Source organism: Prionailurus bengalensis, chromosome B3 (genome assembly GCF_016509475.1).
Source record: "Prionailurus bengalensis isolate Pbe53 chromosome B3, Fcat_Pben_1.1_paternal_pri, whole genome shotgun sequence".
Classification (NCBI taxonomy): domain Eukaryota; kingdom Metazoa; phylum Chordata; class Mammalia; order Carnivora; family Felidae; genus Prionailurus; species Prionailurus bengalensis.
Window position 1 is genome coordinate 117,575,677 of NC_057355.1, and position 25,029 is coordinate 117,600,705.

Below are 25,029 nucleotides of genomic sequence, written 5' to 3' on the forward strand. Positions count from 1 at the left end.
TTGATTTGTTTTTAACAAGCATATTTAGATTACTTACAAAGATTTTATGAGAGATTAAATGAGTTAGCCATCATCTTTAGTTATTTTTCTTGAGGGCAAATTTTAACAGACATACCGTGAGCTTATTTGGCTTTTAGTAAAGCTGGGTAGAATGGAAGCATTATACTTACTGCTGACATGTCTGTGTTAATTAAACCAACAAACTTAAATTAACTCTTATTTACCAAAAATTATCCCGGATCATGTGAACTTAAAAAAACATTTGGGTTAGTTTCTATCATATTTCTGAGATTTAGAAATGCTTAATTTGATAAGCACTTGTCTTTGGGCCAGTTAAATAGAGCGCTTTACAAATTAATTCTGGCTATACCATCTGGTGGCAGAAAAATATCACATATGTATAACATACATTCTTAGACATACGTAAACACACAGACACAAACAGAGGTCCTCCTACAGCTTCTGTTCTAAAATTTTAGCTATGAATCAGGTGCAATACAAAACTCACTGTTTGTAAATAATTGTGCCTCTGGCAGAGGAACCAGTTAAGGTCACCCACGTTAAAGTTTTTTACTAATATTTTGTGAAGAAGGCTTTTAAGGTTTATGCTTGTCCTTGATAAGTAATCTCACAGAGCCAATGGAATAGATTGGGCAAGGGAGCCTTTATAGCAATTTGTATTTTTTTTAAATTTCTATTTATTTTTTTAATGCTTATTTATTTTTGAGACAGAGAGAGACACAGCATGAGCAGGGAAGGGGCAGAGAGAGAGGGAGACACAGAATGTGAAGCAGGCTCCAGGCTCTGAGCTGTCAGCACAGAGCCCGACGCGGGGCTCGAACTCACGAACTGTGAAATCATGACCTGAGCCGAAGTCGGATGCTTAACCAACTGAGCCACCCAGGCGCCCCTATAGCAATTTGTATTTTATTTTTTATTTTTAAAAAAAAATTTTTTTTTTCAACGTCTATTTATTTATTTGGGACAGAGAGAGACAGAGCATGAACGGGGGAGGGGCAGAGAGAGAGGGAGACACAGAATCGGAAACAGGCTCCAGGCTCTGAGCCATCAGCCCAGAGCCCGACGCGGGGCTCGAACTCACGGACCGCGAGATCGTGACCTGGCTGAAGTCGGACGCTTAACCGACTGCGTCACTCAGGCGCCCCTAGCAATTTGTATTTTAAAAAGCACGCCCCACACACCTTTTCCCCTCCATCTTAGGAGACTGTGGGCTGTGTTTTAGTTATCTGCGGGGGTGTTTACATTTTAAAGACATGGTAAGATTTACATCTTCAAGGGACAGGGAAAGAATGTAAGTTTTCGCCCTTTGGGATATATTTGTCTAGAGCAATTACTATTCTAAGTTTTTACTTTTTCTCACGTGCAGGACAGCTTTGCTTCATTTTTTACAATATCTGCTCACGTCTGAAGGAAACAGGGAAGGATCTGAATGGATTTTGAGTTGCTCTCAGAGTCATGCTTTCGGTTCCTTAAAGATGCAGGTTGCAAATCAAGAATTGTTGATTTTTGAACCCTTTTGCTCTTGCGTTCTGCGAGGTGTCTTCAAAGGATTGGGTGGCTGCTTCTAATAATGTTTAGAGGTTGACTGGCCTAGCTGAGCAGGTTATTTTGAATTTGTTTCTTTTTAAACTGTGGAGAGAATGTCCTACTACGGTGGAAATGAAAAGATTTCTGTGTCCTGGAACTTCAGGGTTTAGTGAAGTATGCCTTTCAAAAGTCTATTAAGTGTTCAGCAAAGGCCTTCAGATGCTCTCCTTTCTGTGTGCACAACTTAACCTTAGACCAGTTCACCTTAGAGAGAAAAGCCTCTACTAATGCTTCTGTTAGCCCCTGAATATCAGCCCCAGCTGAGACATTTGCAGGAGGCCTGGGAGAATTTCAGGCCATCTTTTTTTTGTGAGGGTTTTTTGTCCCCCACGGGGCCCTGGCTTGTCTGATAACTATAGCATATTCATGGGTGGGAAGAATACTTCTTAGCAGCTAAACAAGGTCCTTGTGAGTGGAGCTGTGAGTGGCCATTCACCTTAATTTCCCTTTAAGTTCGATAGGATCTTCTGAGAGTAGAGCTAGATAGGCTTTATGACTCAGAAGATGTTGCTGTGTGTGGGACATGAATTCTTTGGGTTGGGGGAGCCTAGGATAGATCCCCAAGGGACATTACCTAGGAAGGCCTGAAACCTGTAGAACTTAATTATAGAGCCCAGCAAAGCAAGCCTCACTGTAGTCTGGGTGCTTCCGCTAAATTCACTTCCTGGCTTCCATCGTTCCCCTGAGTAACCTGTATACTCTGGGCCTAGAGATTAGGCTGGCGTGCTCTTTGTAAATCTTGCAGGGGAAGAGAAGCCAAAACCGGCAACCAGGTATTCAAGGGATTTTTCTAAAGAGGGTGGAGGGGTTTGGGAGCTAAGGGAATTTGCTGAGGAGATGGGGCTGGATTTTAAGAAAGGATTTATGTTGGATGTTGTGAATGTTAGTTTTCGTTCTGAGTCTCATTTCTGTTCTTTCATCTAATTAAGGCAGACTCTGAAGTTAGCCATTGTATTCCTTTGTGTTCTCTTTTTGTGTCTTTCCGTAGGTACCCGTAAGACAATTGTTGAGGATGAGAGTGCTCTAATTTTTTTTTTTTTTCCTATCAAATATAGCCAGTTCAAAGGATCCATCATCTGGCCATTGATGAGTAGGGTCTTACATTCATCTCTGTAGTGACACAAACTAATATGCCTTTTTATGGCTTAACCATGGAAGCAAGAGGTGTCCCAAAAGAGGGTGCAAAAGATGCAGCCCTTGGGGTTCCTGGGGTGGCTTAGTCAGTTCCGGGTCCGACTCTTGATTTCAGTTCAGGTCGTGCTCTCATGGTTCGTGAGATAAAGCCCTACATCGTACTCTGCGCCAGCGTGGCATTTCGGAGCCTATCTGGGATTCTCTCTCTCTGCTCTGCCCCTCCCACGCATGCACAGGCATGCGCACACGGACACATGTGTTCTCTCCCTCTCTTTCAGAATAGATGAATGAACTTAAAAAAAGAGAGAGATGCAGCACTTAGCAGAGTTCTTTCCCAGAGTTAGCCTAGGAAAGGGAAGACCTTCTTTTTCCCAGCCAGTAAAAATGGTATAGTGGAAGAAATGAGACATGGGAATCTGTGGCACAGGGTAGGCACTACCAGAATGGGACTTTTCCAGCACTAACAAGACCATGAACGTTGAGAAGGCAAAGGCCCCGTATGGACTAGGACCCCTTATGTCAAACTCCTGAGAGCTGGCATCACTGGACAAAGAGGATGCTGTTTGTGACTTTGTGTCTTGGAATCCCGGTGTGTTTGACTAGCCCCCAGATGCACATCGGTACCTATACCTTCTGGATGGTGGAGACCAGAGAGAACATTCTCACTGGTCACAGAGACAAGCTCTCAGGGCATGGAGCAAGACGAAAAGAAAACCTCAGCAGGTTTTTACATAGGGCACTCAGAGCAAGGTTTGTCTAAACAGACCCTAGTCTGATGAGAACTGTGAACTCATCAGTCTGTGAGGCTGCCTTGAACGACAGGCTTACAGGATCTGTGCCTGCATTCTGCCTTATGGATTTTCTCCTTATGACAAATGGTGCAGAAGACAGAGACAAAAGAAACCAGTGATCATCTTTGAAAGGAAGGGGATTGGGGCGCCTGGGTGGCGCAGTCGGTTGAGCGTCCGACTTCAGCCAGGTCACGATCTCGCGGTCCGTGAGTTCGAGCCCCGCGTCAGGCTCTGGGCTGATGGCTCGGAGCCTGGAGCCTGTTTCCGATTCTGTGTCTCCCTCTCTCTCTGCCCCTCCCCCGTTCATGCTCTGTCTCTCTCTGTCCTAAAAATAAATAAAAATGTTAAAAAAAAAAAAAAAAAAAGAAAGGAAGGGGATCAATAGAAAACAAGAGTACTCATAAAAAGTCATTACTGGAGTTGCTATACCCAAGGAACTAATTCACACAGAATTAGTATTTTCTCCTGCTGATCTGAATTTAGAAAAAGAAAAAGACTCCTACTACTCTCAGTTCCACATGACCCTGCAGGTAGAGACCCAGGAGACGAGTGTGTGTGATAAGCATTCTTACCTTCTGCTGGCTCCTGTCAGAGGTCCCAGGATTCTCAGCTTCAGCAACCCCAGAGTGTGTAAGCCCTAGTGGAGAGCCCCACTTTGGGCACCAGAACTGCAGGGGAGGAAAATTTTCCCTTCTTTCCTTCTAGGTTCTTTGGCTAGTCTAATAATTAAATTGACATAGGACAGATGAACAGGAGAAAAAAACAAATTTAATTTTAGAGCCCTAAATATATGAGAGGCTCCTTGGCAGTCAGGGAATTGGGACTTACATTCCATTCTTCAGGGCTAAGGAGAAGGGAACAGGGGTCTAGAGTCCCCAGCTAGGGAAAACAGATTCCAGGAAGATGAGAAGAGCAAATGTTTGCCAGGCCATGCAGATAAGTCTTTCTGATATAAAATGTTATGTTTGCTATTGGCTCCCTTCCTAGTACATACCCTCTATTGAAATTCTTTTAGGTAGTTAAGGGGGAGGCGGGAAAACAACCAACTCTCCCTGAGTCTGTAGGCTTTGATTGGTTTCAGCTCAAAATAACCCACATGGCAAAATGGCATATTTCGGGGTCACATACTCTGCTCCCCTTCACTAATTTAATAGTTATAAGTATACAGAAGATTACTTAGGTAATTTGATAGTTAGAAAATGATGACTACTTCATTTTTACTTTAATGCATATTTCTTTATTGTTAATGATGGTGAGCATTTCCACCTGTAAAGTTTAATTTTGAGTTTGTATTTTTTTGAATTTGTATCCATGTTTTGTATCTCATTTATCAGTCTTACAAAAGATGTAACAGAGATACCTATCTTAGACCGTAGAATTTCCAAATCGTCATCTTTTTAAACCATATGTGCAGAGACATTCCCACTAGTCTGGTGGCTTTTGCCAGTGTGATGCTTTAAATTCTTACAAATCTTCTAATGTTAAATGGACTTCTTCTCTCCTTGTTACATAGAAATTTGCAGGAAAACCTAGTAACTTTTTTTCTGTGCTGACTAGTTTCACTCTAGTAGTAGTACAAGTTACTCTCTTACATGTAACAATTCGAGGAAAATTTTGCTGTTGAATTGTGCCAAATATTTTTTTTCTGCCTTTGCTTTTTATTTTGAAATGCTTTTAACAGGTAAGATAAAAGTTAAGTGATTTCGATAACGCTGTAGTAACTGGTCGATGAAAAATGGCTTTCGAGAACTTGTTTCTAGTATTTCCACTTTCAATAATTCAGGGACACATCCTTCTGTTTCTACCTTAACCACTTGGTAAGTAGCCTAGTTTCCCGGGCAGTGTAAGTTGATTTTGATTGATGTTGTTGGTTGGTTTTGCTATTGATTAAATTAGCTTACAGGGACTTTGATCTCTGCAGTGCTAGTGTCTCGACTAAGTGAATTTTTGTTGCTATCTCTGCACCATCCACATACTTAAAGCCTTCTTGAATGTCTTACTTCCTGAACTTACCTTTCACTTACTGTTACCTTTCTTTTACTGTTTTGAATTGTGGGCATTTCCTAGAGTTTTCATCCATAGTCGCTGTCTTCTCTTATACATTCCTTTTTGTGAGCTCAACCCTCTTCCAGTTAACCTATTTCAAACCCACCTTAAGCCACACTTCAAGCCCTGTCTCTGGCGAACAGCCAGAGACCCATATTTTCAACCCCTTTCTTGACTCTGTTTCTTTCAGCAGGTTTGCAAGCTTAAGTGCCTGGCCAACAATGTCAATGAGTAAAAGCAGGCCTCAGGGTAAGAAAAAATATTTTTCTACACTAAGAAAAACAGCAGAGTAAGTGGAGTGATAAATAGCCCTTGACATAGGCCCAGGGTCAGGAAGACAGAATTGGGGACAGTGGGGAGGGGAGATCACAGGCCCCATGCAGGCTGTTTGGCTCTGGCCATTTGGTGCCATGTGGGAATATGGGCCCAAGGTTCCCCGGTCTTCTAGTTTTTGAAGAAAAGTGTAAATGAGGATTTGCTTGTTAAACTGTCTGAAATTTAAAGGATGGGCTGAATTTTTTAAAACACTGCGTTGGCCAAAAAAAACATGTCCATGGACCAAGTTCAGTATATAGGCTCCTAGTTTATAAGCTCTTTTTGTAAAGGCGCTTTATGAGCTCTGTGTTATTATCAAGCACTCCCCTGTCTGTCTCCCATTCTTCCTTTCTGTCTCTGTTCCTCTAACGGGAGAACCATCTACCCAGTTATTCAAGTGAGGAACTTCCAAATCATCATTGACACCTTTTACCTCATTGCTTCTTTATTTTGGAGAGGGATCCGGGTCAAGGGAAAAGCTTTTTTGTGAATGAAGGCAGATTTGGACTTGTTTATAGGCAGAAGGGAGGAAGCCAACGGAAGAGGATGATGGACAGAACCCAGGATGTCCACTGGGGATGGATCCAGGGTGTAGAATCTCTTTTTGTGTGTGTGTGGATGTCCAATTTCCTTGAATTTCTCGAGGAAATTTATCATCTTTGTAGAAACATGTTCTTTGTTTTTTCATTGGCATTCTTGAATTTGATCCTTCTTTTCCATGTTGCTGAATGTTCTGGAATGGATAGTGATTATATTGGGGAGTTAAGCTTTTCCTCTACCCTCTTAGAGTCTCTGGCTGGGCCTGAGAATTTTAAGTTGACATAAGACAGATTGGAAAAGCATAAAAATTTTTTTAAACATGTACATGGGAGCTTTAGCAGGAAAATGAAGACCCAAGGAACCGTTGGGGCCTAAGTGTTTATATATTAGGTTGAATGAAGAGTAGTGATTGTGGAAAAGACACTAAAATGTATGGGGAGGCTAACGTAAGGTGGTAGGCTTTATTTAAAAAGAATTTGTTCGTACAGATTCTTCTTAGCTTCAGCTCTCTGTTTCTGGTACTCAGAATGTTGTTTTTCCTCCGGGAGCAGGAATGGGAGTTTTCATATGGGAGTTTTATCTCCTGTTTTCAGGAAGAAAAGGGGGAGGTCAGCATGGACTTGTTTTTAAGATGTATCTTTAGCTCAAAAAAGTCAGTATACCAAATCAGCATGTTTTGGGGTGTCATGTTTTAAACCCCCTTGATTGTTTATCATAGATTTATATGTAGTAAACGATAGAACCAAAAGGTTGACTTCAGCATTGTCCTACAGGTTCTATTTCCCTGGTAGTGCTGTGCTCTGATTTACAGGAGCCATGGCCGGTGGGCAAGCCATATGGGTGAGTTCCCCGTAAGATGTGTGAGTTATTTGTCTTCGGAGTGCAGGGAAACTCCATTATAAGTTATTTGGAACATTGTCCGAAATCTCTTGTCCAAAGGATCACTGTGGGTATTCCTCGTGGCTTTAATCTGGGGCTGATACCACCCAATACATTTCTTCTAGAGAAGGGACCCATGCAGGTGTCATGTTCTTTAATTAACTGCCTCAACATCCAAGGTGTATTTCTGCTGACACCCGTTTGTTGGGTTTTCCTAGAGTCTGCTAGGAAAGTATATTTGAAGGCTCATCCCCTTCTTCGTTCTTCCTTCTTCCTCCTCCCCTCTCCCTTCTCCTCCCTCTTCCTCCTCTTCCTTCTTTTGTAGAGAGAGTGTGAGTATGAGCAGAGGAGGAGCAGAGGGAGAGGGAGAAAGAGAGAATCTTAAGCAGGCTCCATGACGTGGGGCTGGACCTCACAACCATGAAATCGTGACCTGAGCTGAAATCAAGAGTCAGATGCTCAACCAGCTGAGCTACCCAGGTGCCCTGATCCTCTTACTTCGAAGGGGTCTTTCAGTTCTGTTGAATTTCATTTTCAGTCTGTTTCAGTGTGCTTTCTGTTTCTCAGAACTTGTCACTACTCTGGTCTGCCAGTGCCATCTGTCCTGGGATTTCCTGTATTTCTGTGAATTTATTTGTATTTTTACATTTCTTATAAAATTTGAGATAGGAGGAAGGCCAGAAGGTAAATTTGTGAGTTATTAGCAGTTTTGAACCAGAAATCTTTTCTTTTTATACAATTTTGCCTCTCTATTTCTGTTCCCCCTCAATCCCGTCTGTGTACCGATCTCAAACGTGGCTTGCCATTTACTTTTGATAAATGCCTATGGCATTGCGAAATGCTAAATGCTAAATTGCTAAAGCTTCTTTGGCTTGGAATGTTTTTGCCCTGTTGTTCTGCCTGGGAAATACTATTAGGGAAATATACAGCCCAGTAGCTCGACTTAGAGCCTATGTTCAAAACTGGGATCCAATAGCACTTAGTAGCCATGTCACCTTACAGAATTGTATCCTTCGTTTCCCCGGCCCTCCTGAGAATTGTGGATAATAGTCGTATCTGCCGCTTAATGTGGTGAGGAGTTAGAGATGGGATAGTCGAGGTCAAACACGTGGGACCTAGTAAGTCCTGAAATACTGCTGGCTGAATTTAAAAGGTCAGCTGATGAAGTGCTAACCTTCACAGCTCTGCCGCCCTGTTGCCTTCTCTGTTTTGCCCACTTCCCTCCCAGCCCCCCTCTGCCTTCCCCAGACCCCAAGTCAGAAGTCCTGTTCCCCTGTTCTTCCCACAGCACTCTGTCATACTGATACTCTGGTGGCCTGCTCACAGTCTGCTTTTATTTCAAGTTGGTCGGGGAGTGTCTCAGTCACTAGGGGTGGTCTTTTGGTAGGCTAGTGATGCCTTCGTTTTCCCAGGTAAACTGAGTTAAATTAAGGTGTTTCTTCCTTTGTGTGACCCAAACCATTGAAACTCATAGTGGGATTCTCATTTTGCCTAGTGTATCAGTCAAGACTCTCTAGAGAAACAGAATCAATAGGAATACACACGTACATACATATGTGTGTTTGTGTGTATAAAATATATATATTTTCCCCAGTTTTGTTGAGAAATAATTGACATACATCACTGTATAAGTTTAAGGCCTACAGCACAATGGTTGTGAAATGATTCTGATAACAGGTTAGCTAATGCCCACTTTCTCATAGAGATAACGGTAAAAAGAAAAGAAAAAAATGTTTGCCTTGTGATGAGAATTTCTAGGATTTACTCTCTGAACAACAACCTCCCTGCATATCATACAGCAGTATTAGCTGGCTGCTAATCATCATGCTGTACATTTCATCCCCAGTACTTACGTGTCTTGCCACTGGAAGATTGTACCTTTTGACCACTTTCCTCCAATTCTCTTTCCCCTGCCATCTGCCTCTGATAACCACAAGTCTGACCTCTTTTTCTCTGAGTTTGGATTTTGTTTTCTGTTTTGTTTTGTTTTAGATTTCACATATAAGCGAGATCACACGGTATTTGTTTTTGTCGTTCTCTGCCTGACTTATTTTAGTTGGCATAATGCCTTCAGGGTCCATCCATGTTGTGGCCCATGGTAGGATCTTCTCTCTTTGTATGGCTGAATAATAGTCCGTTGTATATACAGACCGCAGCTTATTTATCCACTCATCCAGAGATGGACGCTTAGGTGTACTGTAGACAAGCGGCTCATGCATTTGTGGGGCTCTGTGTCTGAAATTTGTAAGGCAGGTCTGGAAACTTAGGCAGAAGTTAATGCTGACTGTTCGAGGAATTCCTTCCTCTTTAGGAAACTTCAGTGTTGGGGATGAAAGCCTTCCAACAGATTTGATGAGGCCTTCCCACATTATCAGGGGTCATCTCTTTTACTTAAAGTCAACTGATTGTTATAGCTGTTAATCACATCTGCAAAATTCCTTCACAACACCACCTAAATTAGCGTTTGATTAAATGACTGTGTACTCTAGTCTAGCCAAGTTACCATATAAAACTGTCACACCTAATGTAGGCTTCACCAGTGTAGAAAGACACTGCGTGATGGGTTAAATACCATGTCAGTAGATTTTTAGGTCACCAATGCTGATGTCATTAAACATCCAATTGTATATTTATGCTTCAAGTTGTTAACAATTCTGTTTTTAGTGACCGTAGAGCATGTATGGTGATGGTGAGGTCTGTGCATGTTTATCCAAATTATCTGAGAAGGCTGTTCTCTCGCATTTTGAGTAGTTATAAATATGACATTTATGATTTGAGCCTGTTTCCTTCACACTTATTTTTAGTGAAAAGATCTGTACATTGGCTGAGTTTCAAAAGAACCTGGTTATTTAGAATTCAGGCCAAATGCACAGTTGTTACTGTAGAGAGGAAAGCAAACATTGCCTTCTGATTATTCTCTGTTCTCTAAAGGAAAGAATGGAGAATTCGTGTAGCAAAATTATGGCTTAATAAATTTAGTGACTGGTAGACTGATAATACTGAGTGCATACCCTTGAGAATGAAAACTAATTGTTTCCCCAGCATACTTCTAGTGTGTGCCATTGTGGTTTGTTTTTTCTGTTAATCAGTATACTTGCTTCTTACATAAGTAAAGATTATTACCTCTGCTTAAAATAGAAATCTCTTCTCTGGGCTGTGGAATTGCTCTTTTTAAAATAATGCTGTTAGAAGGCAAACAGAATGAGTTAGAGGTGAATTGGGTAGAACTGTCACTTGATGTCTCTATGTAACTTACAATCTGTTTTATAGACGTTAGTACAATTCCTACCCATGTAAAATATGGGCTGTAATATTCTGTTCCGAACACTATTTAAAACATTAAATTTTTTTTAATGTTTACTTATTTTTGAGAGAGAGACAGAGTGCAAGTGGGGGAGGGGCAGAGAGAGAGAGGAGGGGGGGGGCAGAATCCAAAGCAGGCTCTAGGCTCCAAACTGTCAGCACAGAGCGCGATGCAGGGCTCGAACTCACGATCCGTGAGATCATGACCTGAGCTGCAGTCAGATGCTTAACCGACTGAGCCACCCAGGTGCCCCTGAAATGTTTAAAATCAAGAAGAATATATCGTTGGTGCCAAATTGAAATATGTAATTTTTCTACATTGTTAACATCTGTTAGCCGTACCGTGTAAAGAAACTTTTGCTTTGAGGGTGGTTACGAGGGGTGCACCTCACTTGAACCTCCCAGCCAGCTTAGCTTAGCAAATGGTGGGTGACACAGTGTCGATCACTGTTAGAGGTTCAATGATATAACTGAGCGATTGTGTTAGTACAAATGTTTTGTTTTTAATTTCATAGTATTGATTTGAAAAGTTGTTTACTTGGGGGTAGAAAGTTATACTGCCATAATATATTTTTTTAAATGAATCAAATTGGGTCTAATTGGGATGAACCAGAGAGAAGGGATCTCATCTGTTTTGGTAGTTGACTAACAGAATAGCTTTTTTTTTCTTTTCTTTTAATATATATATTTTTTCTTTTGAAAAACTATAATGTGGATGATGCCTTCTCAAGTGTCTTATTTTATTTTGTTTTATTTTATTTATTAAAAAAAATTTTTTTAAGAGAGAGACACAGACTGTGAACGGGGAAGGGGTAGAGAGAGAGGGAGACACAGAATCTGAAGCAGGCTCTAGGCTCTGAGCTGTAGGCCCAGAGCCCGATGCGGGGCTCGAACTCACAAACCACAAGATCATGACTTGAACTGAAGTCGGACGCTTAACCAACCGATCCACCCAGGTGCCCCTCTCAAGTGTTTTAATAGCACTTTGGGAAATTAAGTATCCTCTTCATTAAGTAATAAATGAGATCTACAGTTTTTTGTTTTGTTTAATCTAATGTTTGCCATGGGCTCAGTATTGTGTTCAAAGCTGTAGAGAATTATATTATGGTCTCTTGGAGGACTTAATGGTCTATGTCTTGGAAATATCCACAGTACTGAGCATAAAACTATAGGAGGCTTTTAATGACTATTAAGTAGCCCTGACCCAGCCTTTAGTGAGCTTGTAATCTAATTCGTTAACATTTTGTATGTGATTCCTTTTTGTAAAAGTATTTAGGGAGGTTTTCCCCTTGAATTTTTCCACATTCATGCATTTAGCCTCAGAGTTCACTGATTTTGCTGTAAACAAAATGACATTTCATTTTCCTGTTGGAATTTGGATTGTTTGCACTTTTCTGTGGTTATGAACGGTTGTATTCATCTCTGGGTGGCAGTTCCCCTGGTGACCTTAAATTTGGGAGTAGAATTATTGGTCGGTAAGATATACCCATGCTTGACTGTTTTCCAAAGTGATTGTACCAATGCATGACTCCCATCTGGGAGTTGGAATGTTTGCACTGCCCCACACCTGTGCCACGCATTTGACATTGTCTGACTTGTTAAATTTAGTCAAGCTGTGGGTGTGTAAATGTGCTTTTTATTTGTGTTTCCCTAATTACTAGAGAAATTAAGTATTATTTTATGTGTTTAAGAAGCTTTTATATTTTCTTTTATAACTTTCATCCATTTTTCTCTTGGATTGTCTTTCTTAGACATTCATAAAAGACGTATTCTAGATACTGTATTATTTTGTTGGTTATACATCTTCTGATTTGTGGTTTAGCTTTTTTTTATGGTGACTTTTAATGAACAGAAGTTTTTTATTTTAATGTAGAATGAATTTATTTTTATGGCTTTTCTTTTTTATGTTGCTAACCTGTTCTGAAGCCATAAAATATTCTTTTACTGGCTACTAAAAGTTTTATAATCCTGCCTTTTATATGCAAGTCTTCAGTTAAATTACAATTGATTTTTCTATAGATGGTGGAAATCTCTATAGAGATTCAGTTTAATTCCCCCCCACACACACATGAATAAACACATGTGCAAGTACCATTATTAAATAATTCAACCTTTCTCTGTTAATCTACAATTCCTGCTGTGTTGGAATTGATAGTTGGTAGGGCAAGTGCCTCACTACCATCTTCTTCTTATGAAGTACCTTGATTCTTCTCGAGCCTTTGACTTTTCATGTAAACTTGATAATCACCTTGTCTTATTCCTTGAAAAGTTCTACAGATGTAGATAAAATGTGTGAGTGTGTAGGTATGTATGAGTACATATACATGTATATTCGCTAACGCTATCACTGAGAGTGCCTCAGAGTAGTACCCAATGGCAATGAACACCTCTAGCGCTTGGATTTTGATTTCTAAATATCACTTTCTAATAAAAGGAACCAGGACTCCGTGGTTCTTTCCAGGGTGAGAAAGTAAAAAAATGAGACTGAAACATCTATTTTCAGAAAGCAAGGAAAAGCTCAGAGAATGATGTGAAAATGACCCAGAAGCCATCTTGGAGGGGGTTTGCTCTGGCCAGATCTGGGACAGGTTGCGCTACAAAATAAATCATGGTAGTAATGTATTAAAACAACACTGCAAGCATACTTCTTTTCATTGCATTTCACTTTATTGCACTTCGCAAGGTAGTGTGTTTTTTTTATAAATTGAAGATTTGTGACAGTTCTGTGTCCAGCAACTCTTTTGGCTCCATTTTCCAACAGCATGGGCTCACTTAGTATCTCTGTGTCACATTTTGGTAATTCCCACAATATTTCATACTGTTCCATTACTATTAATTTGTTATGGTGATCTGTGACCAGTGATCTTTGTAAGTGTAACCGTTGTAATTGTTTTGGGCCTCATGAATCCTGCCCATGAGATGGTGAACTTAACTGGTGAGGGTTGTGTGTGTTCTGACTGTTACTGACCAGCCCACACCCATCTCTTTCCCTTTCCTCTGGCCTCCCTTCCTTGAGACACAACGGTTTGAAATTAGGCTAATTAATAACCTACAGTGGCCTCTAAGCATTGGAGTGAAAAAAAAGAGTCATGTGTCTCTCGCTTCAAATGAAAAGCTAGAAAGATTAAACTTAGGAAGACCTGTGGAAAGCCAAGATAGGCTGAAAACTAGGCACCCTGTGCCGGAAAGCCAAGTTGTGACTGCAAAGGAAAAGTTCTTGAAGGAAATGAAAAGTGCTGCTCCAGTGAACACACGAATGATAAGAAAGTGAAACAGCCTTATTGTTGATATGGAGAAAGTTCTAGTGGTCTGCACAGAAGAAAATCAAACCAGCCACAGCATTCCCTTAAGTCAAAACCTAATCCAGAGCAAGGCCCTGACCCATCAATTCTGTGAAGGCTGAGAGAGGTGAAGAAGCTGCAGAAGAAAAAAAGATTGAAGCTTCCAGAAATAGGTTCATAAGATTTAAGAAAAGAAACCATCTTAACATAAAAGTGCAAGGTGAGGCAGCAAGTGCTGATGTAGAGGCTGCAGCAAGTTCTCCCAGAGATCCAGCTAAGATGATTAAGGAAGGTGACAACACTTAGCAACACATTTTCCATGTAGATTCAACACCCTTCTATTGGAAGAAGATGCCATCTGGGACTTTCATAGCTAGAGAAGAAAAGTCAGTGCCCGGCCTCAAAGCTTCAAAGGCCAGGCTGACTCTCTTGGTAAGGGCTAAGACAACTGATGACTTTCATTGGAAGCCAGTGCTCGTGGACCATTGTGAAAATCCTAGGGCCCTTCAGAATGATGCTAAATTTACTCTGCCCATGTGCTCTAAATGGAACAACAAAGCCTAGATAATAGCATATCTGTTTACCACATGGTTTACAGAGTATTTTAAGCCCACTGATGAAACCTGCTTAGAGAAAAAGTTTCCTTTCAGAATATTACTGCTCATTGAGAGTACAAACCTGGAAATGTACAATCAGGTTAATGTTGGTTTCAGGTCTGCTAACACAACATGCATTCTGCAGTCTATGGATCGAGGAGTAATTACGACTTTCAAGTCTTATTATTTAAGAAATGCATTTCATAAGGCCATAGTTGCCATAGATAGTGATTCCTCTGATGGATCTGAACAAAGTAAATTGAAAACCTTTTGGAAAGGATTTAACCATTCTAGATAGCATTAAGAATATTCGTGATTCATGGGAAGAGGTCATTATCAGAATATCAACATTAATAGGATGTTGGAAGTGGATTCCAACCCTCGTGGATGACTTTGAAAGGTTCGAGACTTCAGTGGAAGAAGTCACTGCAGATGTGGTGGAAATAGCAAGAGAATTAGAATTTGAAGTGGAGCCTAAAGGTGGGACTGAATTGTTGTAATCTCAGAATAAAACTTCAATGGATGAGGAGTTGCTTCTTATGGATGAGCAAAGAAAGTGGTTTCCTGAGATGGAATCTACTTCTGGTGAAGATGCTGTGAAGATTGTTGAAATGACAGCAAAGGATTTAGGATTAAACTTAGTTGATAAAGCAGCAGCTGGGTCTGAGAGCATAACTTGAATTTTTTTTTTAATGTTTATTTTTGAGAGATAATGTGCACAATCGGGGAAGGGGCAGAGAGAGGGGGACAGAGGTTCTGAAGTGGGCTCTGTGCTGACAGCAGCAAGCTGGCTAAAGTTGGATGCTCAACTGACTGAGCCACCCAGGTGCCCCTGAATAACTCCAGTTTTGAAAGATGTTCTCCTGTTGCTAAAATGCTGTTAAACAGCACGTGTGCTATAGAGAAATTATTCATGAAAGGAAGAGTCTATCAATGCAGCAAACTTCATTGTTGTCTTATTTTAAGAAATTGTCACAGTCCCCCAAGCTTCAGCAGTCACCATCCTGGTCAGTAAGCAGCCATCAACATTGAGGCAAGACCCTCCACTAGCAAAAAGATTACAACTTGCTGAAAGCTGAAATGGTAGTTAGCATTTTTCAATAAAGTATTTTTTAATTAATGTATGTACATTTTTTTTTACATATAATGCAATTGCACACTATTTTAATAGACTACAGTGTAGTATAAATGTAACTTTTATATGTGCCGGGAAACCAAAAAAATCATTTGACTTGTATTGCAATATTCACTTTATTGTGGTGGTCTGGAACTGAATCTGCAGTCTCTCCAAGGTATGCTTGTATCCATCTATCACCTACAAAGTACATACATATATTAGAAAGCATGATATCTCTGATTTGAGGTCAACACCAATGTACATCTATCTATATCTATTATCTACTGAAATATGTATGAAAACTCATCTCTGATTTGAGTTCAACATCAGAGAGTTCATTCTGGCCTTTCTTCTTCCTTTCTTTGTTTTGTCTCTAGCCTCAGAGTATATAGTCAAGATAGTGGTCTCCAAAGATGCTAGGTTAGTTCTTTTCCTCTGCATTCCTGTAAGTGGTTATGTTGTGCATTCGTAATGCAGTCCATTTGTCACTGATTGTATTTAATTTTGAATTACCCCCACATACGGGTTGATTTTAATTATTTACTTTCTTGATTTTGTGAAACGTTACCATGGTTACAAATGTCAAAACTAGACACAAATGTATATTTGGAGACCTGTCACTCCTTCTCTATTCCTTGTATTACAGATGTTCTGGCTGCCATAGATTTCTTGTACTCCTCGGTGCCTTTGCACACACTCTCTCTCTACCTAGAATGATGCCGTTGTCCTCTTCCTCCCTTGACCATCTTTAATCATTCAAAACCCATTTCAGTTCTTACCTGCTGTGGAAAGACTTCCTTTCCTCACCCTTTCTCCCCACTCCTCCTCCATGATAATTCCTGTGAATCTCTAGCTCCATAGCACTTGTGAATATTGTGTAACTGTTATAACATTTAATTTAAGTTATTGACGCACAGGCTTGTCAGCTTCCTATGTATAAGGCTTGTGAGCTCCTTAAAGATGGGAACATTATCTTTGCATTTCCAGCGTCTAGTGCAGTTTCTCACACTTATCAATTATGCAGTAAATGCAGTACAGTGAATGGGTTTCACTTTTCTTTTTCATTTATTTTTTTTCTTTACTCCTTTGCTCTTTATTTCACTCATGATACAAGCCCATACAAAGAGAATGTGAATCCTTATAACGTGCCCATGGTCTTGTTGTCTATGGCAATTTTGTATTCTCTGCCTTTCCCAATGTATTTGGGCACAACCCTGGTAAGTTAATGGCTTCCTCTGATCCCTGGGTTGTTAAGTATCTAAGTTTTAGACATAGTATAGATGGGTAAGATGAAGTCAAGATACAGAAACTGTTTGAAGTATGCAGACCTAGAAAGTCAAGACTATTTCATCTGTCAGGTTTGATTCTTCAGTTTCAAAAACTGGAAGAAATTGTACTGGAAACAAATCTATTCAACAGTGTTTTTTTTTTTTTAAGTTTTTTTTTTTTTAACGTTTATTTATTTTTGAGACAGAGAGAGACAGAGCATGAACGGGGGAGGGGCAGAGAGGGAGGGAGACACAGAATCGGAAGCAGGCTCCAGGCTCTGAACTGTCAGCCCAGAGCCCGACGCGGGGCTCGAACTCACGGACCGTGAGATCGTGACCTGAGCCGAAGTCGGACGCTTAACCGACTGAGCCACCCAGGCGCCCCTATTCAACAGTGTTTTAAGAGCCCTAGTTAGCTTTTAAAATGTCATTATTGTTGTCCAAAGGGCACCTTCCAAATTGTGTTTCTAAGCTGCTCACATGACTTTTATTCTGTGTATAGATTATTTAGCAGATTGTATTAAAATGTGGGGCTTATTTCTACCAATTTCTTCATCCACCATCTGTTACTTTCCTCTCTCCCTCTGGATTGCATTCCCTTCCTGCCACTCCTGTGTGTTCTGTCTCACAGCTCATTCTCCACAGCTCACCTGGGACTCAGAACAAAGGTTTGGTTGCTGGGCAGACATCATACTAGCTGAAGAGGGGCTCTAGGATCATGCGTCTTGAGGGCTCAAGGCTTGCTGTTGCATCAGAGTGGTTCGTGTCCAGGGAACCCAGGCTTTGAGAAAACATCCATTTATACTGTTACGGAAACTGGTCTGGATCACCTGGCAGAAGAACTGAGCGGCACTTGGAGATCTTGGAAGGAGGGAGGTTTATTTTACACGGGTGGGCCCAGAAGAAATCATTCTCCAGAGATCTGAGCCCAGAGCATCAACCGAGGGGACAATTTACAGTCTGTTACTTCCGCATCCCTCAGTAGCAGTAATTTGGCACCTGTGGCGAGCAGGGTAGGAAGGAAATCCCGGAAGGGGAGTCTTCTGACAAGAACTGGATTCCCTTATCAGTCCTGTGGGCCATCTTACAACAGATTTTTCCCTAACAACACTACTGGCCTTTATTCATTTAAAAAATAAATAAATAAAAAGTAAAATATCTTATTTTACTTTAAAAAAAATTTTTTTTAATGTTTACTTTTGAGAGAGAGAGAGAGAGAGAGAGAGAGAGAGAGAGAGAGAGAGAGAGACAGCACAAGCGGGCGAGGGGCAGAGAGAGAGAAGAAGAAACAATCTGAAGCAGGCTCCAGACTCTGAGCTGTCAGTGCAGAGCCCGACCTGGGGCTTGAACCCACAAACCATGAGATCATGACTTGAGCTGAAGTCAGATGTTTAACTAACAGGCTCCTCGAAATATTTTACTTTTAAAATCACGTATAACACATATTAAGTAAATCTTAAGCGAGCACTTTGATGAATTTTCCCAAATTGAACATGATCATGGAACCACCGCGCAAATCAGGGAATCCAGTATTACCAGCCCACCAAAATTCCCTGTTCTACTCTGATAAGGTTTTGGGGTGATGATGGGTTCAGAGCTGATGGCCAAGAAAGAAATCTTGAGACGTCTTTGGTGCAAAACAAGGCGATTTAATGAAAGCACAGGGACAGTACCTGTGGGTAGAAAGTGCTGCACTGGGGTTGTGAAGAGTGACTGGTGATATACTGGAGTTGGGGGAGGTAAAGTCAAGAGGAAGTTTCTTCAGGGAATTTTCATATGCTAACGAAAACTCACAGGATACTGGACGCCTAGGTGTTGTAGCCTACGTGTTGTCAAGCTAAGGCTGTTTTTCCCTCTATCAAAGCATTAACGTTGCAGCCAGTAGGGAGTTCTTGGATTTTAGGCTATTGATAAGATTGCCTTTTTTTTTTTTTTGTAATTGCGCTGAGATATTTGTAAACCGACAGAGACTCTTTATCAGTTTAACCGTTAGTTTTCTGTCCTTTCCTTTGTTCTTGGGCAGCCAGGAGTGCCTGAGGAATGTCACATGTATCTCACCTGGGGGTGATGCTCTGCTAGCTTGTGCTTTGCTCCCAGCTTGCCTAATGCTCCCTCATCACAGCCCTTTCTGATCTCTTCTTACTCCTCTTCCCACCTCAGAGGTAACTATTATCCTGACTTACATAGGCGTACCTATTTTTGAACTTCATAAAATGTAATCATACACTGTATTCTCTCATGTGTCTGTCTTCTGTCTCAACATTATGTTTGTGAGATTCATCTGTGTTGTTGCATTAGCGATGGTTCATATATATTTATTACTGTATAGTAGGCAAAGTACAGCCTGTGGCTGGTTGCTTGTTTTTGTAAGTAAAGTTTTATTGGAACACCGCCATACCCATTCATTTACCTATTGCCTATCTGTGTAAATGCACTCCAAATTGCAAAGTTGAGTAGTTGAAGCAGGGCACCCAGACTGTTGGTCTCAAAAGCCAAAAATATTTACTATGTTGCCCTTGCAGAAAAAGCTGACTGATCTCTGCTGTATAATATTTTGTTGTGTGTAGACTCCACAATTTATTTGTTACTGAGTTTCGGTTATTACAATGAATGCTTCTTTGACTATTACTGTGTGTGTCTTTGAGGCTATGCATCTGCATTCCCTGGGAGTGGAATTGTTGGGCCACATTGTAAGTTTATCTTCTGCTTTATTAGATATCGCTCAACGGTTTTCTAGTTCACACCCCCACTAGCAGAGCATGAGAGCTGAATTGCTCTATGTCCTAAGACTTGGTATAGCCATCTTGATCAGTATGTAATTTTATCTCATTGTGGCTTTAATATATATGGTAAATGGTAATGAATTAGGTTATGCACCTGCCTTTTCATATGCTTATTGACCATTTGGGTTATCTCCTTTAGGTGGCCTATCTTTTTGTTATTTTATCAGAGTTCTTTATATATGCTGAATGAGTCCTTTAGTAGATACATGAATTGCAAATATCTTCTTCCCTTCTGAGACTTGTTCCTTCCTTCCTTCATTCATTCATTCATTTGCTTATTTATTTTTTAGAGAGAGAGAGCACTAGTCAGCCGGGCAGAGAGAGAGGGAGAGTGTGGAACCCGAAGTGGGGCTTGAACTCATGAACCGTGAGATTATGACCTCAGCTGAAGTCCCATGCTTAACCAATTGTGCCACCAAGGTGCTGCCCCTGAGACTTGCACTTTTATTCTTTTTTTTAAAAAACACAGTACTCATTTATTATTACCACTTTCCATGGGTCAGAAGCCCAGGCATGGCTTAGTTGGATCCTCTCCTTGGAGTCTGATGCTGCTGCAAAGTGTAAGCCGAGCTGTGTCCTCATCTGAAAGCTTGGCCAGGGAAGAATCTATTACCAGCCTCATTTGAGTTGTTGGCAGAAGTCATTTTCTTGTGGCTGTTTGTGTGTGGGCCCAGCTTCTCAGTGGCCATCTGCTGGAGGCCACCCTTTGGCCCTAGAGGCTACCTGTGATTCTCTGCCTTCTGGCTCTCTCCAAACGCAATTCCCATCATGGTTTTTTGCTTCCTCAAGGCCAAGAGAAGGATCCCTCACTGTCCAGTCTTCTGAGACAGTCTTTTATAGCATAATCATGGGAATAACATCCCATCAATGTTGCCATATTCTGTTGGTTAGAAGCAAGTTACAGATCACACCTACACTTAGGGATGGAGATTACACAAGGGTATGGATCATTGAAGGGTCAACTTAGGGTATATCCACTTCTTTCTTTCTGTCTCCTTATCTCCCTTCTCTCTACCCCTATTCCAAGACCAGCCAGAAATTCTGTCCTCCTTGTGTTTCTTTTTTTTTTTTCCCCTTTTCAGTGTTCTCTGTTTTTATTTAATTTTTAAAAAAAAAAATTTTTTTTTTCAACGTTTATTTATTTTTGGGACAGAGAGAGACAGAGCATGAACGGGGGAGGGGCAGAGAGAGAGGGAGACACAGAATCGGAAACAGGCTCCAGGCTCTGAGCCATCAGCCCAGAGCCTGACGCGGGGCTCGAACTCACGGACCGCGAGATTGTGACCTGGCTGAAGTCAGACGCTTAACCGACTGCGCCACCCAGGCGCCCCATGTTTTTATTTAATTTTTTAATATTTTATTTATTTATTTATTTATTCGTTTATTTATTTATTTATTTTTGTTTGTTTAGTTTTCTTATTTTTTTAAATTTACATCCATATTACTTAGCTTATAGTTCAATAATTTCGGGAATAGAATTCAGTGATTCATCACCTACATACAACACCCAGTGCTCATCCCAACAAGTGCCCTCTTCAATGCTCCTTGCCCATTTAGCTTATCCCTCCCACCCACAACCCCTCCAGCAACCCTCAGTTTGTTCTCTGTATTTGTTTAAAAAAATTTTTCAATGTTTATTTACTTTTGAGGGACAGAGAAAGACACAGCATGAGTGGGGGAGGGGCAGAGAGAAAGGGAGGCACAGAATCCAAAGCAGGCTCCAGGTTCTGAGCTGTCAGCAACAGAGCCTGATGCAGGGCTCGAACTCATGAACCCTAAGATCATGACCTGAGCCAACTTTGGGTGCTTAACCAAATGAGCCACCTAGGCGCCCCTGTTCTTTGTATTTAAGAGTCTCTTTCGTTTTGTCCCCCTCTCTGTTTTTATGTTATTTGTGCTTCCCTTCCCTTATGTTCATCTGTTTTGTATCTTAAATTCCACATGAATGAAGTCATATATTTGTCTTTCTCTGACTAATTTCACTTAGCATAATACCCTCCAGTTCCATCCACGTAGTTGCAAGTGGCAAGATTTCATTCTTTTTGATTGCCGGGTAGTACTCCATTGTATATATATGCCACATCTTCTTTACCCATTCATCCATCGATGGACATTTGGGCTCTTTCCATACTTTGGCTACTGTTGATAGCACTGCTAATACACATTGGGGTTCATTCCTATATCCTTTGGACACATGCCTAGTAGTGCAATTGCTGTGTCATAGGATAGTTCTATTTTCAATTTCCTGAGGAGCCTTCATACTGTTTCACAGAGTGGCTGCACCAGTTGGCATTCCCTTGCACCTTTTCTTTTAATGGTGTTTTTATTTCCATGAACCTGAAGGTGATCATAATATGCCACCCCAAAATATGCTACTTTGGCGCAAGGATTATTTTGAGTGAAGGAAACTGAGCAATAGCAGATGCAGGAAGAGTTTTCTGTTGTTCCCCTGACAATGGGGCATAAATTTCCATTTGTCAAGGTGCATCCCGTCTCTGTACCTGGAAGAGGAGAACCCTTCTTACCACTGGAGAAACTTCAGTCTGTATAATCTTACTAAACAGTCCTATCTACCATACATTTCCTGGTCATCTTCCCAGTTTATCATCCTTAGGAGCCCAATCCCCCTTTCCCTGTTTAGTCACTTCTCCACAATTTATTGCCCGTTGTTAAAATGGTATTTAAGCCCCTGAGTCAGACTGCTTCTTTGGGTTTTAACTTTTTTTCTGTGACATCCCCATGCGTGTAGAAATATTAACATAAACCTTTTCTCCTGTTAATTTGTCCTTGTTAGTTTAATTAGCAGGCCTCTAGAAACTGAACATGAGAGGGTAGAGAAAAAAATTCCTCCCTACAAACTAGATGCCAACAACATGGCTGAATCTTACATACACTGAGGAAGGTGAAATTAGACATGGTATTTGTAGCTATCCTCAGCCCTGTCAGGGCACAGCATCCCGAGGAAACATCACAGCAGAGATCGACTTTTATGTTTTTAAGTTCTTCTTAATTAAGAGTGTGCTTTGCTGTATTGTTATTTGTCCTGAGGTCTGAATAGAGAAAAAGTTCTCATCTTTCATTTTCAAATATTCACAGCCTTTCCAGGGTTGTAGAGTCCCTAGTTGTGTGGGTGTGTTTCTTTAGCGTTCTGTGGTATGCTGAATATTCAAAGTGTTAATAAACACGCAGTATCAAATATTTGAATCCACTTTGTGTATTTTTTCTGAGAACTCTTCCCTCATGTCTCTGAGTTTAGAAATTTAGAAATTAATTGAAGCTGATTTATCTAACTTTAATTTGCAGTGATTGAGTAGTGTTTTCTAAGGGTAGACTACATGGTTTTTGAGATCCTTTTAATAATTCCGTTTTTGTTTCAGTTTTACAGATAGCAGTCCAAGGCAATATTAGTTGATTAAAATGTATTTAGCTTGTTTGACGATAGATGCAGATGATTTGAACTTGAAAATATTGAGAGATACTCTAATACTACAGATGTTTTCTCTGACTTCTAATTTAAATGCAGCTGGCTACTTGCAAAGGCTGGTTTGTCTCTTGCAGAAAAACGATGAAACTTTTTTTTTTTTTGGCAACTATTTTATTTTAGTGAAATTTCTTTTGTACTTAGCTGTTGTTTTCCTGTTTTTGAACTGTTTTCTAACTATTTTATATTTTTCTTTTCTTTTCAGGTTATTCATTGTTAATGTGAATGATGTTTAAATTTCTGCAGCCATGACACAAAAATATAGTAAGTGCTATCCCGTACTTCCTATGACCTACCTGCTTTCAAATGAGTTGACTTTGTGTCTTTAAGTTGGAGCAGTGGAAATACAGAAACGTGTTTTTTTAATCTACTTTTCTCAAAGGGATCAATTCATTTGGCCGTCTGCTTTTTGAGTCTATAGCCATATCTATAAATTCCTAACGACAGTGATTAATTTCATCTTCAGACGAACACAGTATTGTTCAGGCTGTTCCCAGTAAATATCAGCAGAGCAGACATTAGGGTTGGATCCGTATCCTGCATCCCATTTATCTCCCATGTAGGAGCTCCAGGGTAGGCCCCATTAGAGGCAGTCCCATCCCTGCTTTGTCCACGAGTGACTGACTCCTCAGCCAGTGTTGGCTGTTACCTGGAGGGAAGGATGGTTTCAGGAACGGCCCAGTAATCCTGCCCTGGTAGATGAGACTCCTGGGCAGGTCTGCCAGGAACTTCTGGCAGAAGTCGTCTCATACTTAAAACAGGGCTAGAGGGAGAGCCTGCCACTCTCTCTCTTCCTCTGGATGTTGTTATGTGCTGGCATGAGATCTGCTGTGGCTGCAGCCTGAGCAAGAAGCCACACAGGGTGGAGGACAGAGAAGCAAGCCCCGAGGCCTCCAGAAATCCAGGCCTTTGAGCCAGTGCATTTCCTTTTTGTTTAAGCCAGTTTACGTTGGGAGCCAAAACATCCTAAGTGATTCACTTCAACTCCATTTTATTTTTAGTAATCCATTAGTTTCTCCCTGGGGAATGTGGGAGTAATTGCAAAGCAAGGCAAAATAATACCATTAAATTAAACTGGCAGGGTGTGCTGGTGTTGACTGGCATCCTCGGGTGGCACCCTCTTCCCTCTCAACAGTTAACAGATAGAGTGATTTAGTATTCAAAGACGGGAGAATAAAATCTATCGCTTTCACTGTCTCTTTTCCCTCCGGAAGGTTTTGCCTTGTAATCAACCCACTTGGGCTGTGAACTCTGAAGAGGGTCTTGGTCTGCCCGCCTGAAACCAGCTCCTTGTGTAGGTGCATACTTGGCGGTGTGGACCTGCTCTGTGTGTCTTACAACCATCTGTGGTCAAATTTCTGATTCCTTGTTTGAAAAGTTGATACTGGGGCGCCTGGGTGGCTCAGTCAGTTGGGCGTCCGACTTCAGCTCAGGTCATGATCTCATAGTCTGTGAGTTCGAGCCCCGCATTGGGCTCTGTGCTGACAGCTCGGAGCCTGGAGCCTGCTTCGGATTCTGTGTCTCCCTCTCTCTCTGCCCCTCCCCTGCTCATGCTCTGTCTCTCTCTGTCTGAAAAATGAATAAAAACATTAAAAAAAAAAAGTTGATGTGAATATTTCAGATATAAAAACAATAGCATCAGGAATAATACAACAAATACCCATATGTACTTTCCTACAATAAATACCCTGGAGAAATGGAATATTTGCCAATTCTGTGGTGCAGTTAAACATCCAGGGTAATGAGCCCTAGCAGCAGTGCCTTTCTCTACCTCCAAGGAACCACTGTCCTGATTTTATTCTTTCTTTTTCTCATGCATTTTTGTCTGTGCCTTTATCACATTTGTGTAATACAACTTTTTGTATGCTTTTTAACTTCAGGTAAATG

The 25,029-nt window shown here is 40.9% G+C and overlaps 1 protein-coding gene across 14 annotated transcripts in view; it reads left to right on the forward strand.

Moving 5' to 3' along the window:
- Window positions 1-25,029, forward strand: part of SIPA1L1 (signal induced proliferation associated 1 like 1) — a 368,796-nt gene that overhangs the window by 162,105 nt on the left and 181,662 nt on the right. For all 14 annotated transcript variants that reach the window (XM_043556489.1, XM_043556499.1, XM_043556493.1 and 11 more), the window contains one exon: window positions 23,348-23,406. The gene's annotated coding sequence lies outside the window, so the exon portion shown is untranslated. The remainder of the gene's footprint in view (window positions 1-23,347; window positions 23,407-25,029) is intronic.